Source organism: Labrus mixtus, chromosome 12 (genome assembly GCF_963584025.1).
Source record: "Labrus mixtus chromosome 12, fLabMix1.1, whole genome shotgun sequence".
NCBI classification, from domain to species: Eukaryota; Metazoa; Chordata; class Actinopteri; order Labriformes; family Labridae; genus Labrus; species Labrus mixtus.
In genome coordinates, this window is record NC_083623.1 from 13,607,086 (window position 1) to 13,622,255 (window position 15,170).

Sequence of the window (15,170 nt, forward strand, 5' to 3'; positions counted from 1 at the left end):
ACGTAAAATGTCAAGAATGTAACGTCACCCTTTTTCAATACTAGTATGTATATATATATATATATATATATATATTATTATTATTATTATATATAATAATTATATATTATATTATTATATATTATAATATAATATATATATTATACTACTAATAATATAATATATATATTATTATATTATTAGTGTATATTATACTAGCGTATAAGCGGCCGATTTAATTTCAACCTACTTCAACGTGCACGATTTCTTAGAAATACATGTAATATTAAAAGTGATGAAGCAACTAACCATATATTGTTTATAGCATTAACCTGGTGTCACAGTGTAATGGACATTAGTCTTCTGAATAGCCCACCCACCTTACAGATACACTTGTAGGCTATCTATTATCGGGTATGGCCTATGTAAACTCTAAACAAGAATAATGATTGCAGGCCATGATTTATTCCATTTAGTTTTTTATTTTATAATGAATGGCTATTTAAAATTCTGTAAATTGTAATGTATGCCTTTATAACTTGTCAAATGACAAAGCATTAATCCTCGCTCCTTTAGACTACTCTAGCTACCATTTGATTTAAGAATATATTTCAACTTGTTATTTAGCCTATTAACAAAGCCTGAGAGGCCTAGATTCCAGGTATTTGTCAGAGTTAGCTATTGCCCTTTGTCCCTTGTCGTTCACTGAACTCCTCAGACTGGTGCCTCCTTGTTGTTCAAAGGTCTAAACTATCAAAGGTGATTCTTAGTAGGGGCTTATGGACATTTGAATAATTTGTCTGAGGAGATCTGGAGTGCATAATCTCTGTCTTCTTTTAAATAACTATTGATAAAATAACGTTTTTAATAGAGCCAGTGTAGTTTTACTCTGTTTATGATTTTTTTTCTCATGTAAAGCAGGTTTATTATTGTTTTAATAACAAAAACAAAAAATTGAAATGGATATAGAAAGTGTTGAGTCAAGGAAACTATTAATACAAAACCAACCTTACAGATAGATATTTCATACAATATGATCATGCATTTATAGCATATGCAGTAAAATGAATTACAATATTTGTTACTCTTACAAATATAACAGTTTCCTAATATTTTAACATCTTCCCTGTTGAGGTAAATCGATTAAGTACCATTGATCTTCTGGATAGATCCTTTTAGTGCCTTGTTTTTCTTATAAGCTAAAGAACGTGCAACATACATCACATAGCTTGTCTTATTTTCATCAATTATTCCATCCATAGCTCTTAAACCCTCTTTTACATATGATAAATAATGTAAAGTATCTGATTAATTTGATTTCATGTTGTGTACTTCCACTTCAATATTTGTAAAAGGTCCTGTTAGTTTTCCTTCCTGGTGAATGTACTTCAGTGTATATATATTTTTGTGGACCTGGAGCCCACAAAAGCCCCCACTTTTAGTTACTTATAAATAAAATCATGTTTTGATGTAGTTGCTGCTGTATTATAAAAAAAATCATACCATCTCCTCATTTTGATTTATCCTGTCAGTGGATAAGATGAGAAATAGGTCCCCAGGACAGCTGTTCCATCCTATACCTGTTTCACTGGCAAGGAGAGAAATCATGGTGGGATGAAGTGACAGGGTCCAAAAGCAGTTTTTATTATAATCATAAATTATTGTTTCAAAATGTAAGAAGCACATGTATGTTGTGTAGCCTACTGTGTAGCCTAACACATTATGCAGACAATCTTTGTACCACCAGAGGGCACCAAAGTATTACCCATAAACACAAACATCCAAGCCCGTTTTAAGTGAAATTTCCAGTCGTGCATAGTTTGCAATTGTTCCAGTTTCTTAAAGATTTGTGCACCCACTCCAGCTGAGTGTTGTTTAATATTATTTTGTTTGTCAGCATTGGAAAAACACATCCGAGAAGTCCAGGCAGGTGTTCTCCATCCACCCAGCTCCCCAGGTGTAATGCTCCCCTTGATTGTGGATATTGAGGTTATCTTGAATTACCCACAATATTGACTGCCCCAACTATACCAGCCTATAGAGGCTGGTGAATTAAGTTGTTTCCTGTTTCTGACTTCCTTAGCTGTAATGGGGCCCTAATGTTGATATGCTTATTTGTCCAGTCTCCCACCCCATTATTAAAATTTGGATTATGACTGAAAACCAGTATTTTAAATTTAAAGTCACAGACATGATTTTGATAAATAACTAGAGTAAATAAACACCACAAAATGCAAGCATGTTCGATCAAATAGCCACAATGTTAAAACTGCTGAAAATTAAGATCAGACTGGAGTCATGCCATTGTTATTATCTGTTATCATACAAATGTTTTTACCTGTTAAAAAACTACATAAATATATCATACTTTTTTTTGTTTTTTTTAAGTAATGGTTACATTTAATACAATAAAATCATGTTTCAATGGACAACAATATATTTCCAATAGATTAAGTCAGGGGAGTAATGAATACATGTTTACATAATTTGTGAGACAAGTTATGTTTAAGCAGAGCAGGTATTTTGTGCAGGTATACTTTTTTCAATATAATAATTGTAGGCTTAGGCTTCTATGAAAAAAACGTACACTACAACATCCATAGAGCATTAACAAAGATTGCGCATGCGCACGGACTCCTGGAGTAAAGCGATGACATCACGAGCAGCGCGGACCAACCAGTCGGTTGAATCCTTGCCGTCCGGCGGACTGTTGTGCTTCTTATATGTTGCTTTACTTTTCTGCTTACCCGGTGAACTTGCGGACCCAGCTAACAAGTAACATGTCATACTCATCAAGGTAAGAACAATGGCGTTAGTACAAAACTCTTACCACAACACCCAGCGTGCATAGCCACACCGGGGCCATTTGGTTGCGTTGGTGGTGGTGACCTCCGTACCGGTGTGGCCAGTTAACACAACAGCCATTATTAACGACAGCTGTATCGCTTTCTCGGAGGCTGTTTTGGTGTCTTTTGTTCAAACCTGGAGCTCCTTTATTGACCCACAGTGTCCTAAACGTGGCATTAAGCCGACAGGAGTAAAACAGAGAGGCGTCGGGTGACATTTGCATCTGTTTTGCCAATAGTCTTTGTTTTGTCTGTGTAGCTGACCTGTACAACTCAGAAAACCACACCTACATGAGCATTCAGTCTAACGTTAAGCCCCGTGTTTAAGCTCAGGTGAAGCAACGACAGTCGGCTGTCCATACTGTAGTCATCCTCCGAGGTCCCTTTAAAGCGCCTTGGGGTTTCCCATAACAGTGAGGAACAGTGGAAAAGTCATTACGCTCACTAGCCATGATGTGAGAGTCGTGTGTTAGGCCTATACTCTTCTGACCATGTATAACTCCCAAGATTTAAGTAGGTTATATTTACTTTCTAGGTTTCTAGGTATTAACACTGACAGATTACATAATGCTTGAAGATGGCCCCACAGTGATAATATAGGATTATGTGATATGGATAAAGATTACGGAGTTTGTCACAGTAGGCTATATGCTTCAGGCCCGATCAATACTCAATTTCTGAGGCCCACATGCCAATTATGATAGCCTGTAGGCTGTCTGGGCTGAAATGAATACAAGAAGACACAAAAGAATAAACATTTTGGAAATTAAAGAACTGTGACCAAGATTTTGGACATTATTGAATAATAAACTTGTCAGTGATGTGTATTTGGAAGACACTGTTGTAATTACTTTTTCCTTAATGTCTACCCTTGCCATGCCCATTATTTCATTTCAAGCTTTTAAGCAAAAATATTCCTACACCCACACAACTACATTAAGGTTATTCCCTTGGTGTATCTGCAAGACATGAATGAAGTTTAACATTGTGGGCACATGGGCCAAATTTGCTTGATAATCTTAGTTTTTGTGTTGTCAAATTTAGTTGTTTACTTACTTAACCTCTAATAAAATGTTTTACCAGTTTTATTGATAAAACACACTTCCTGTAATATATCATCACATTTGTATCCATGATTGTTCAATTGACGTCATGTACACATTACCCTAGATTAAACGGACTGGCCTCTGAAGCTCTTAGACATATAATAGCTCATCTGTCCTCAGTTAATTTTCACTTGTGTCATAGTAAAAAGTGGAATGACTCACTTGTGAAAGCCAAGAAGTTACAGGTCAGTCAGAGAGCACAACACAGAGATTATTACAGGATAGCAATTCTAGTGGTATGCTTATATCCAGCAGAGTCTTATCAGAAAGGACTTGCATTCCCGAGAATTAAGATGCTCTAAATCACTGTGGGGCCTGTACGTGCTTGTAATGGGCCGCTGCCTTGTGAGAAGGCTTACTGCTGTGGTGTGAGCTGCTGACATGTTTTCACTGTAAACACTGTGGAAGCTTTACATGATGTGCCATGCTGTTATTTTGTCCACAGTGTTAATGCTCAGACAGGGAGTTGGCTGGTTACAGATCAGCACAGGCAGGCCATGACATTTGCATTACGTGTTTTATGTTTCTGAAGAGGTGCATATTTCTGATGATGAGTTTGTTTTGTTACTGTATTATTTCCAAAGAGGTTTGTATGTGTTTCTTTGAGACCCTGAACAATGAACAAAAATATTGGCTACAATAGACTTACAACGGATGTATTTGTTTTTGCATGCATGGCTGTTTTGCAATAAGTGGTATGTTAGTCTAACTAAAATAAAATTATATTTGATCTTGTTTGGATTCATAACCTTGGATTCATACATAATCATGTAGTTTCCCTTAGGTGCTTTACATTTGTTGACAAAGGGTGAAACCTCACACAAACGAACCTTAGGCGACCTTAAGGTTATATCTGACTGTTAGCGTGTAGTTCTCAGTACGTCTTCTGGCCTGACAGATGAGCAAACACAACAAGCATTTCATGTACCTTGATAAGCTTGTTAGTTCAGCGTATTAGTTGCTGTTGGCATCTGTGCCAGTCAGCTCTATGGCATTGCTTCCTCTACACAAGCCCAGCCTTCGGGCTACAGCTACTGTCTTGTTTTGTTGGCACCGGTCGTTTATTGTTTCACATGAGCTCCCTGTTGGCACTCTCTACTGCTGGAAAAAAAAAAATCTACACAAAAAAAAACCTGCTAGATGAAAGTGACTGCATAATTATTGGGATTTAGTTTCAATTGGAAAACCTGACGCACACATCAGTATCAATATTGCATCTGATGGGATACAAGCTTACTTACATCACAGTATGTCAGTGATTACTATAATGTGTACTGAGGTCAGGACAGTAATTACCTCCGTTGCTGTAAGATGCAGTTTAGAGTTTGGGTTAGTACGTCAATGCATAATCAGATAACATAATTTATTTTTAATTGACAAGACTTGCTTGTTTCTTGTGCACTGCTACGCGTAGGGGAAGTAAGCTGGATGCAAAATGTCTGCAATCATTGTTGTCCAATAACATTTTAAGGCTGTTTTACATTTAAATTGAAAATGATTTGAACATGGCCAAACACTTTGTGAATCAGTTTCATGTATAAAAAAGGAGCATTTCTCAAACACTCTTTATGGACATGGACATTTATTCAGGGTCAGCCTTCTCGATACTAAGTATTTGAATCAGTATCATGAAGGAAAAAATGTATTGGAACATCCCTACATAACATCCTGACTCTGGTAAGTCATCCCTTACTTTGATTAAAACATGCAGAGTCCGCTGTATAGTTCTTGCTCTACAGAGCAAAGCATTTACATCAAAGCCTAAACTCTAGCGGTGTATTTTACCTGCTTGGTGCTCTTTTGCCAGTCAGCACATAAACCTTTCTGAAACTCTCTGGGGGAACTGGGTTAATGAACTGAGTGTTCAGTTTCACAGGACTACCAGTGCAGCGGGGGATCAGCCTCCTGTGATGGCTCACATTAAGCACTGCAGAGTGAAAGAGTAAATGACAGCACCAACAACAGGGGGGGGAGGTATGGACTCATTATTTTTTCAATGGTGGAAGTCATTTAGGAGTGGCTGTAGCACAGCTGAGCCCCTTAGACTGCCATATGTCAATATGGTTTCCGGATGCTGAGGTGGTGTTAATGTACAGAGGCAGGTTTTGAACCTAAGCCCTGTGATAGCGGATTTCCCATTGAGAATAATTAGTCATTTCTAAATTCTCACAATTTCGATATTTTAATAATTCCTGTGAAACCTCAGAGACACTTTAAAGGATGTATGTACGATGTGGCACAGTCAGTTGGGTTAGTACGATTAAGTATGCAGTTGCACACACCATGGCTTCTTGATTTAGGTTAAATATTGATTCTGGCAGCATGCATCACTTAAATACCCTTTCATTACTCTGCCTCATAAGGGGCTTGATGATCTAAAAAAGATTTTGTGACATTAGACGATAATATTTTTGTATTGTTTTTGACTCTATCCTGCCAATTTTCCATAGTATCTGTAACATTAATTGACCTAAACGAGGATTATATCACCATGCCTACTCGATATTAGGGCTCTATCAAACAATTATTTATAGGTCAATTTATTTATCCGTTTTTCTTTTGAGTTATTGTTTTATTTTCACAAGTCAGAAAACAAGTAAAATTCCCAAATTTCCTTATATTTTTTGTTTTGTAGGCTAAAACCAGCTTGGAGTTGTTGCCTGAAAAGTGACCTTAAGTAAATTGATGCTCAAAGTAGTTGCTTAATTGATGTTGCTTGCCATCATGTGAAATTGTAGTTCACCATGATGAAGTTCAGGAGCAGGGCAGTGTGTCTAAAATATCTATGTTGTGTTTTTGTTCTTTGCTTTACACCGTTCTTGCAGTGTGTCACAATGGATTAAATCAAATGTATCATAGCAGCCACATGTTGTCATTCATGTCGTGTGATCTAGTAGTCTTTTAAGTCCTCGATTTGTATGATGTTCCTGCTGGATCCTCAGACTCTCTCTGTATGTTGTCCCGTAGATCCTCTGGGATAAACTGTGGACCCGCAGCACTCTGTTGGCCCGCCACCACAATAGGCCAGTATGATTGTTTGAATGTGGCATTCTTTGAGCGGTGTGCTTCACTTGGGCCAAACAATGGCTTCATTTAGCATCCCTTCTCTGCTGAGGTCTGCTCCGTCACCATAGCACCGCTTCCATGCCATACCCTGCCCCCCAGTCTAGCCCCGGCTTTGCACTTGTCCTTGCTGTTAAGACAGCTGGGCCCAGGCATCCATTGTTGGCCACACCCAAGACCCAACCCCACATTTTGAGAATTGTTGCCTGGTAGAAGAGCTGGAATAAATCTCAGCTTTATTAATACACTTTTGTATTGGAAAAAAAAGTTCTGTATGCAATTCCACTGCTTTACAGTACTTTATTCAATGGAGAGAAACACAAATACAGTGGAGTTAAGGGTTCCAAAGTAAGGTAAGGTCAAGTAAGGTCAAAATGTTCAATGCTGATACTTTTGGAACCATGTGTTTTAAAACAGTAAAATCTCTGTCATTTTTGTGATTGATGGAAAAAGTACCCAAGCTTCCAGGGGCTAAAGAATAAAATAATGTCTATAGTGCACAAATGTTAATGTTTCTGTACCAAAATCTTTGTGCAATTTAGACAGTGTGCAGGAGTTTGCCTCGTTTTTTAGCATTTAAAACAAGATACAAGATATTGGTTGCCTAGGACTTGTATTTATGTTGCCTTAGTATCAAAACTGGTATTGATATTTTTGTACTTTTTCTAGAATCTTATGGAAGATTCAATATAATGTATCATGACAAACCTGCTGAAAAGCAAAGGTGGGCCACAGTAATAAAAGTCACTCTCTTCACTTTACCCCTTCTCTGTGTTAATGTTAGACTTTGGTGTTTTTATGGCAGAGTTTAGAGACCCTCCCAATGGCTTAGAAGTGCTTGTCCCCTCCCCAGACCATGACTCTTGACCTCCCTGATTGTTTGATGGTGAAAGGGCAGTGCACTCGGTTTCCAGCTCAACCACTCAGTGATGGCAGAGTTTTAATTAATAGGCTTAAGGCTGACAGCTCTCAGACCTTTTGGTGAGTAATAGATATTACATGGCACGCAACTCCTTCCTCACCCAGTTTTATAAGCAATAAAATAAAATAAAAAAGCACAAAAGCATCCAGATTAAGTGGGGATATAAGTAACCTTGCAGGTGTTGGGCACTGTTGCCATGTTTTTTTACATTATAGTTAATACGATTATATAATCGTATTAGTCTGATGTAACTGTTAGAGTTAAATTTAAATCTCAATTTGTATCAGGCAGTCTCTATCCACTGAAAAAAATGTGATTATTAGGTGTGTTGAGCTTTTGCAATCCAATCCACTATCCAGCAGAGCTTCATCTCATCAGAGCTCCTCCAGAGAAACAAGCCTTGATCTGCAGTCTTTTGGTTCTATAAGTAGAACTGGGTGACCTATGAAATTACATTTTGGGTCAATCTGAACTTGTTGCAGTTATACCCTCGAGAGCACAGAGCAGGCTGAGCTACTTCCAAAGTTACTCATTTTTTAGACTGATAAAACAAGTAATGACTTTGTCATCAATACTCTATACTGTGTTAAATGAAGTGCTAAGTTATACACAAGTTTTATATCAATGAACTACATCTACCAATCAATCAATAAATGTCTGTCCTTCCATCCAGCGACTTATGAAATACCACTTATACATTTGAACTCATTGTAGCAGAATTTTTCAGGAAAATACATGCTGTAAAAAAGCATTGGCTGAAATCCTGAAATAAGATAGCAGACAAAACCACTGAGTCCGACACAGTACTGAATGTTGTTGCCTTTATTTCAATGCTAGGTGTAATTGGACATATACCCAGTATCAGAGAATGCAGAGGATCAAACTTACTGGAGAGGAGAAAAGAGCATGAAGCAGCTTTCTTGCTGCGTTTGCACAGAAATGTCACTAAAGTCTAGCAGTAAAAAAATAGCGGTGAAAAATGTCACCCTTTTCATACCCATGCAGCTCACCCTGAAAATTTTGACTGAATTTACAGTAGTTTATTGCATATGTGAAATACCATATACAATTACTAGAACCTTGTTCATTACTGTGTAATACTATATTATTGTTTTTATCTTATTTAGTACAGCAGTGAACTAGTTCTGTGGATTATGGATCAATATAAGACCATATTGTATAATTGGTAGTATCTCAGTGTCTTTGCACATATTGAGCCAGCAGCAGAGGTCGTAGTAACAGTGGCAAATCAACGTCTGTGTAAATGGGATCATGTGGTGCAAGACGCCAATGCACCCCCTAAGCCATAATGTGTAAAATCACACACACGGTAGCAATATCAAGGTGATATGTGGTTTAGTGTCAAAATAAACAGCCACTGGCGTAAAGGTGGACAACACCAGTGTTTCTAGGTTGAGTGCCGGATTTGTGGAGTAACTATTATCTCAGTCTGTAAGTGTGACAGACAGACACTAGAGCTTATTCACTTGGGTTTGTTTTTGATTGAACTCTTGTAATCACTCCGTTTTGTAGCGTATGTAGATTTTAATTGGAAAACCTTCCTTTGCTTTTTTGACTCAGCAGTGGTGTTCAGTTGTTTTAAAAAAGTTAGGAAGTGACTGTTCTCTTTCCACATTTAGAGGATGGATAAAAACCTCAGGTTATTAAAACAATGAGCATCGAAACGAATCATGTGTGTCCCTCAGCAGCAAATATGCTGAAAGTGTGTAGCCCCGCTGCAGTTCAGACAAAGGCAGCATGTGGGTCCTGTCTTGTGTGTGTGAGGTGGGGGAGTCTCATCACGGGATGCTGGTTTAGGATGACTGGTGGGGGTTTTATGGGCCAAGTGGGATTCATGTTTCAATCCCTACTCGCCTCTATCCCCTCTGTCTAGATCAAATTATTAATGTTAATTCCCAAAGCAGAGATGCTGGAAATTAGGATTGTTGGATCTGGGCTGTCTATCTTCTTTATTTATTTATTTATTATTATTTGTGGGAGAGGCATCAGCTGGTTGGGTGCCAGTATTTGTTCTAACATCACATTGGTTGCAGTCATTAATTCAGGCTTCAGGTTACTTGTAGTTATGGTAATTACAGTTCAATCATCAAAAGCTGACACGTGTTCAACATCTCAAAGGGAACCATATCACGTCAACAAAACAGGTTTGTAGCCCGCGATACAGCTTTAAAACATTAAGAACTGGAGTGACTGTAAGAGCATGTCCCTTGTGTCATTCCTCATCATTTCACATATATTAAAGAGGGTTTATCTTTACGATGGAATAGGTGACTGTGGAAGTATTCAGGAATTCACAAGAGTATAGAATTCTTCATCATTTCTGAAATTACATAATTACGGGCTGTAATGCATTCATTTTGTCGACTGGAATAGGTAAGATGCCAACATGTTCTTCCCTCAGATTCAAACTGGAGCTTGTGGGACAGGCCCTTAAACAGTCGGCAGATATCCGATTCAGCTGCAGGCTGTGCCAGAGAGCGGCATGCTTTATCTTGCGATTTATATGCTGCCCCACCCTGCCGCTCAAGTTCTGACAAGTTGACATGCCAAAAACCGAAGACAAAAAAAAATATGTTTGGGCTATCTATCTCTTATCTTCTGAATCATGTGTGGAGATAAATGCCCATTCATAGTTTCTCTCTATGTATTGTTACCCGAAAATGAGACGTCATTTGTATTCTTACTCCGGTAATATAATTTAGCCTTAAGTGAATTGGGCTCTCTGGAGTCGATAATGTCAGTCATGCACATCCTTATCGAATTTGTAGAATATGTGATCGTTTCGAAAAGCAGCTTGTGTCTTTGTCGGGTTTGTCACAAAGCCCATCGTGACTAGCGGCCTGGTTATATACACTCAACTTGTCATCGTATCTTAAATTGTGTTGTTTATCTGAATAAAATGTGGAAAATGGCACAGTAGCCAGCCTCTTTACTACAGGAGCAGATGATGGACGTGTTTCCTCAGGCAGAGTTTTAAGCTGCTGAAACGAACAGGTTCCCATAGTATAACATATCTGTGATAACATTACTGTAGAAAAGCCGTCAAAACAGCCGTGCAGTCGGACGAAACCAGCTGCATCAACAGCTAACTGTTCCACAGGAGCGATTGTGTTACTGCTTTTAGTGGCTACTATTGTCCGCTGCCATATTTCTTTCTTCTCTCACAGTAACTTGTTTTGCTCTTAACTAGTGCTATGGTGTTGAGGTGATCAATTAGAGCAACTTTTTTTTATATCCGTGCAAACCCAAGAGTAATTTTGGGTTGTCTGTTTTTGGAAAATAATCCGTGTATACCTGAATATTTACTCAACAAGCAGTCAGTGCTTGAAGTTAAAGTGTCCTGAACACAGTGTTGCTCGTGTCCCAGCAGTTTGCCTTGTGCAGTTGATAGCTGAGACGCCAAAGGGCAGTCACTGTAGGTAGATCCTGTTAAACAGCAGGTGTCCTTGTTAACATCCCCAAACAACCTTTTTCTGCTGTTTGTGTTTTGGTTTAATATTTCACCACACTGCCCCAGCTCTCTTGGTTGAGGCTTCCCAGCACAGTTTTTTCCAGCTTTACTGATTTGTTTCGTCCTGCCTGGTCGCTGGTTGTTTTTTCTCTGCTGAGATTATGACAGACTCTGAGATAAGCAGCTTGTAACTCAGCCATGCAAGATGGCCATGCACTCTATATCTGGCAGCTTTGTTCCACCTTAGACTCTGCCTCTGTGTCAGTCACTCAGTCGTGCATCCGGCTGGCCATGAGCCAGTCTGGTGTCCGTGTTGGCGGTCAAAGACGAGGCCGAGACCTCAGACCTTTTAACATGGATTTAGTCGGGTGAACTAATTATCAGAGCATCTGTGTGTGACATTAGCTAATAGTCACACTACACTTTGAAGCTGTCTTCAGCCGGGGAGCAGACTGAATACTGATTGGATTATGTTGGATTAGAATAACTCTATTTGTTTTGTTTTTATGCTACCTTTAATGTGATAGTCTATTGCGACTCCTCCTCTCTCTCTCTCTCTCTCTCTCATCTCTCTTTTGGACACCACAACTAGTGATTTCCCAGTGCAGGGCTGTTGGCCTACATCTGTAGGGATCAACAAGTTAAGCCAGAGCCCTTTCAACTCTCAAATTGTGTCAATCCGTTACAAGCACGTTCACTACAGCTGCAGCTATTCATCACATTATATTTCTGTATTAGTGCCCTCTGTCTCTTCCGGGATAGATCTTATCTTGGCAGCCTTAAAATCGCCAGGTTTTTCTGTGAATAAAGAAGTCAGTTACAATTAAAGATTTTGAAAATGTACCGTTTGGAAGGTAATCTGAAACCTTGAGTAATACTTTTGAATGACAGTTACAGACACTTCTTAATTAGTAAATAAGTGTTTGTTTTTGAATATATCTTTCAAATATTAATGGCTGTTTAAGAGATGATTGCTACTTGAGAAATAGCTTTGTTTTTAAGAAAACAAACTACTTTAACATGACAGGTATGATTTTGAAGGTTTAGTGAAGCTCACATATCCAAGTGTAAAATCATTTTGTAAAATCTATTCTTCTTTATCTCGTTCATCAGCCTTTGACAGGTTGCTATTGTTATCTGATCTAACTCTATCCAGATGGGTTGAGTGCTTTCCAAAAACCTATTGGATGTCCTTTCCTATTGCTCTGAAAGGACAAAATTTAACGTTCATTTTTAAAAAGTCAAACTAAAACAGCCCTTTTGGAATCATAATCATATGTCAACAAACTTTTACTGAATTGTTAAAATGTCTAAAAATGTAACGCTTCTTCATTTTTTGAGTGCTCTTATAGGATTCCACAAGTAAACTCACTGCTTATGTGGGCTAGCTGTCCATGTAATCAAGATGTGATACAAATGGAAAAAGCTCTTCCATACCATTAGGGAATTGTTGTTATCTCCTTTACATAAGTTAATATGGAAAATCTCTAATTTAGCTGTTTTCTCACACAAACCTTGTTTCTATTTCTCAAAATAAAACCTGCAATGTGCTAGAGATAATTGGATACAGAAAGTGTCCCTTCTGGGGTGGACCTCTCTATTATGGGGGGGGGGGGGGGGGGGGTAATTACAAGCCTTTCTGAGGGTGGGTAAAGACCAGAAGGACCCTTTTTAATCCTAACATGGTATTTAATTTGTGATAGTTAGGGTGAAGGGATGCATGGGTAGAATTTATGGATACAGCCCCACCCTGCATGAAACATATGTACGGTGTAGCCCTGTTTCCTTTCACCACATGATACAAGCCATAATATAACGTTCCCCTCTCACACATTCCTTCACAGCAGTCTGAGAAATGTTTTTTTTATTTAAGGGCTATCAGTCATGGTTCTGCTGAGAATGTATTTATCATTAGCATGGAGCAGGACTTTGTGCTCATTTTTTTATAAACTTCTTACATTGAAAAGCTTCACTAAAGTGTTTTCTGGATTCCTTGATGGCTTTCACACTATTAGGTCCTGTCCCTTCCACACTGTATGCACATCCATTAACAAATCACCAAAGTCCTTTTATTTCCAATCTAACCAGAGAAACTCGGTCAACAAGCTTACAGTCACAGTTGACCTTTTAACTTCAGCTACACTCTACAGCCAATTGGATTTCATCCTGGTGTAACTGTGTTAATGTACTGTAAACTGATTTCCAAGCATCAGCAGGGTTCGGCATTTAACTTCATTCTTGTCTGTAAAACATGGTGTATTAAAAGCAATGTTTGAGGGAAAGGAGGGACTAAAGGGGCATTTTAATTGTTATAAAAAGGGGTGCCATTCAGTTTTTTTGTAATCTAATCTCTACATGTATGCACATTCATAAAAACACCTCAAAGTAAAGGAAAGGCCTTTAAAAACAACACCAAACCAACATAAATGTATATTAATGCCTGATGAAAACCAGACAGAAAAGGGTCAGGTTGTGTCCTATCAGCTTTTACATGCTTAATAATTAACAGAAAGTACAGTACAGAGAGAAACACAAACACTGATTTAAAGGCCAGAATTAGTTGCGTATGTTTTGCTGTTTGAAGCTTCCTCTTACATTCAAACTAATATGCAAAAGCTCAACCTAGTGCTGGAATAAAGAGCTGGCCATGTGATGTTGCCAAAGCTTGATCATACCTGCTGTACATTTGCATAATGCTTGCACTGTAAGTTATTGTTAAAAGGGGAAAATATTCAAAAATGGAGTCTTGCTGGTTAGGATCCATTTCATCCCATACGTCGGTGCTTACACTAGTCATGATTCACCTGCATCCTCATTTCTTAAATGTTCTATTTAGTTTGTTTAGCAGGCTGTATTTGTTAGTTAAATCTTTAAACAGTAGACAACAAAGAGAATTGCCGCACATATCCTGGCATTTTTCAGATGCGGGAGTTTGTTGGTGTCAAGTTAGGTTGGTACTTACATTGCCTCAAATATTTCCAACAGTGATCATAGCCAGAGGAAACCGTGATTATATAGTTGTAACGGACCGTGTCTTCGCGGCAGCCGCCATGATGAGCCACCATGACAGACACAAAATGTTTATCGTTGCCAAGGAAACACCAGACGTTACGTCAAAGACCGCTGCATAAGGAAGCGTGAGCTGCTGCTGAAAGCTGCAGTACTGTTGCCGTATGAGCTGCTGTGAAAAAAACGTCATGTAAATTATACTTGGAAACATCATCGGTGAACGTATTGTCTTTTTCATGACGGTTTTGCCCGTTTGTATTGACTACGAACAACAGAGTTTTCACCTGGAGGGAGGGAGTAGCAGAGAGAACTCACATGATTACCCGCTAGCCTCTACGTCAGATTTTGTTATCGTTTTGATTGACAGCCCCCTGGCGGCGTATTTGACTTACTGTGCGTTTAACGGCACAGCAAGTATAAAGACCAAGCGGCAACCTCCGGTGGTGAAAAATCACTCCAATGTGAAAATGCAAAAAAAAATGCAGTTGCTTGAGTGTCCACTTAAGGCTGGCTGCAAAAGCCTAGGAATTCACATTAGATTCCATATCAAAAATGTAAAATGTACAGCGGGGAAAAATAATTGAACAACCTTGTTCAAAAAGCAAATTTGGTATGAAAAGTTAATTTCATTATTGGTACTGGGGTTAATAACATACCGTTTTGGATGTTATTCAGCTGAATTCATGAATTTGCATAATTAGGTGCATGGCTGAGTTTCCTGACAGGTGGACACGTTTTAAGTGTTTGTCAGGAAGCTTAAGGCCCGCCTCAGC

General features: G+C 38.5%; 1 protein-coding gene across 2 annotated transcripts in view; it reads left to right on the plus strand.

Moving 5' to 3' along the window:
- Positions 1-2,633: 2,633 nt before the first annotated feature.
- The window catches only part of LOC132985006 (disheveled-associated activator of morphogenesis 1-like), a 44,964-nt gene continuing 32,427 nt past the window's right edge, over positions 2,634-15,170 (plus strand). Inside the window, exon 1 of one of the 2 annotated variants that reach the window (XM_061052110.1) lies at positions 2,634-2,776. The gene's annotated coding sequence lies outside the window, so the exon portion shown is untranslated. The remainder of the gene's footprint in view (positions 2,777-15,170) is intronic. The other variant, XM_061052109.1, reaches the window with a different exon arrangement.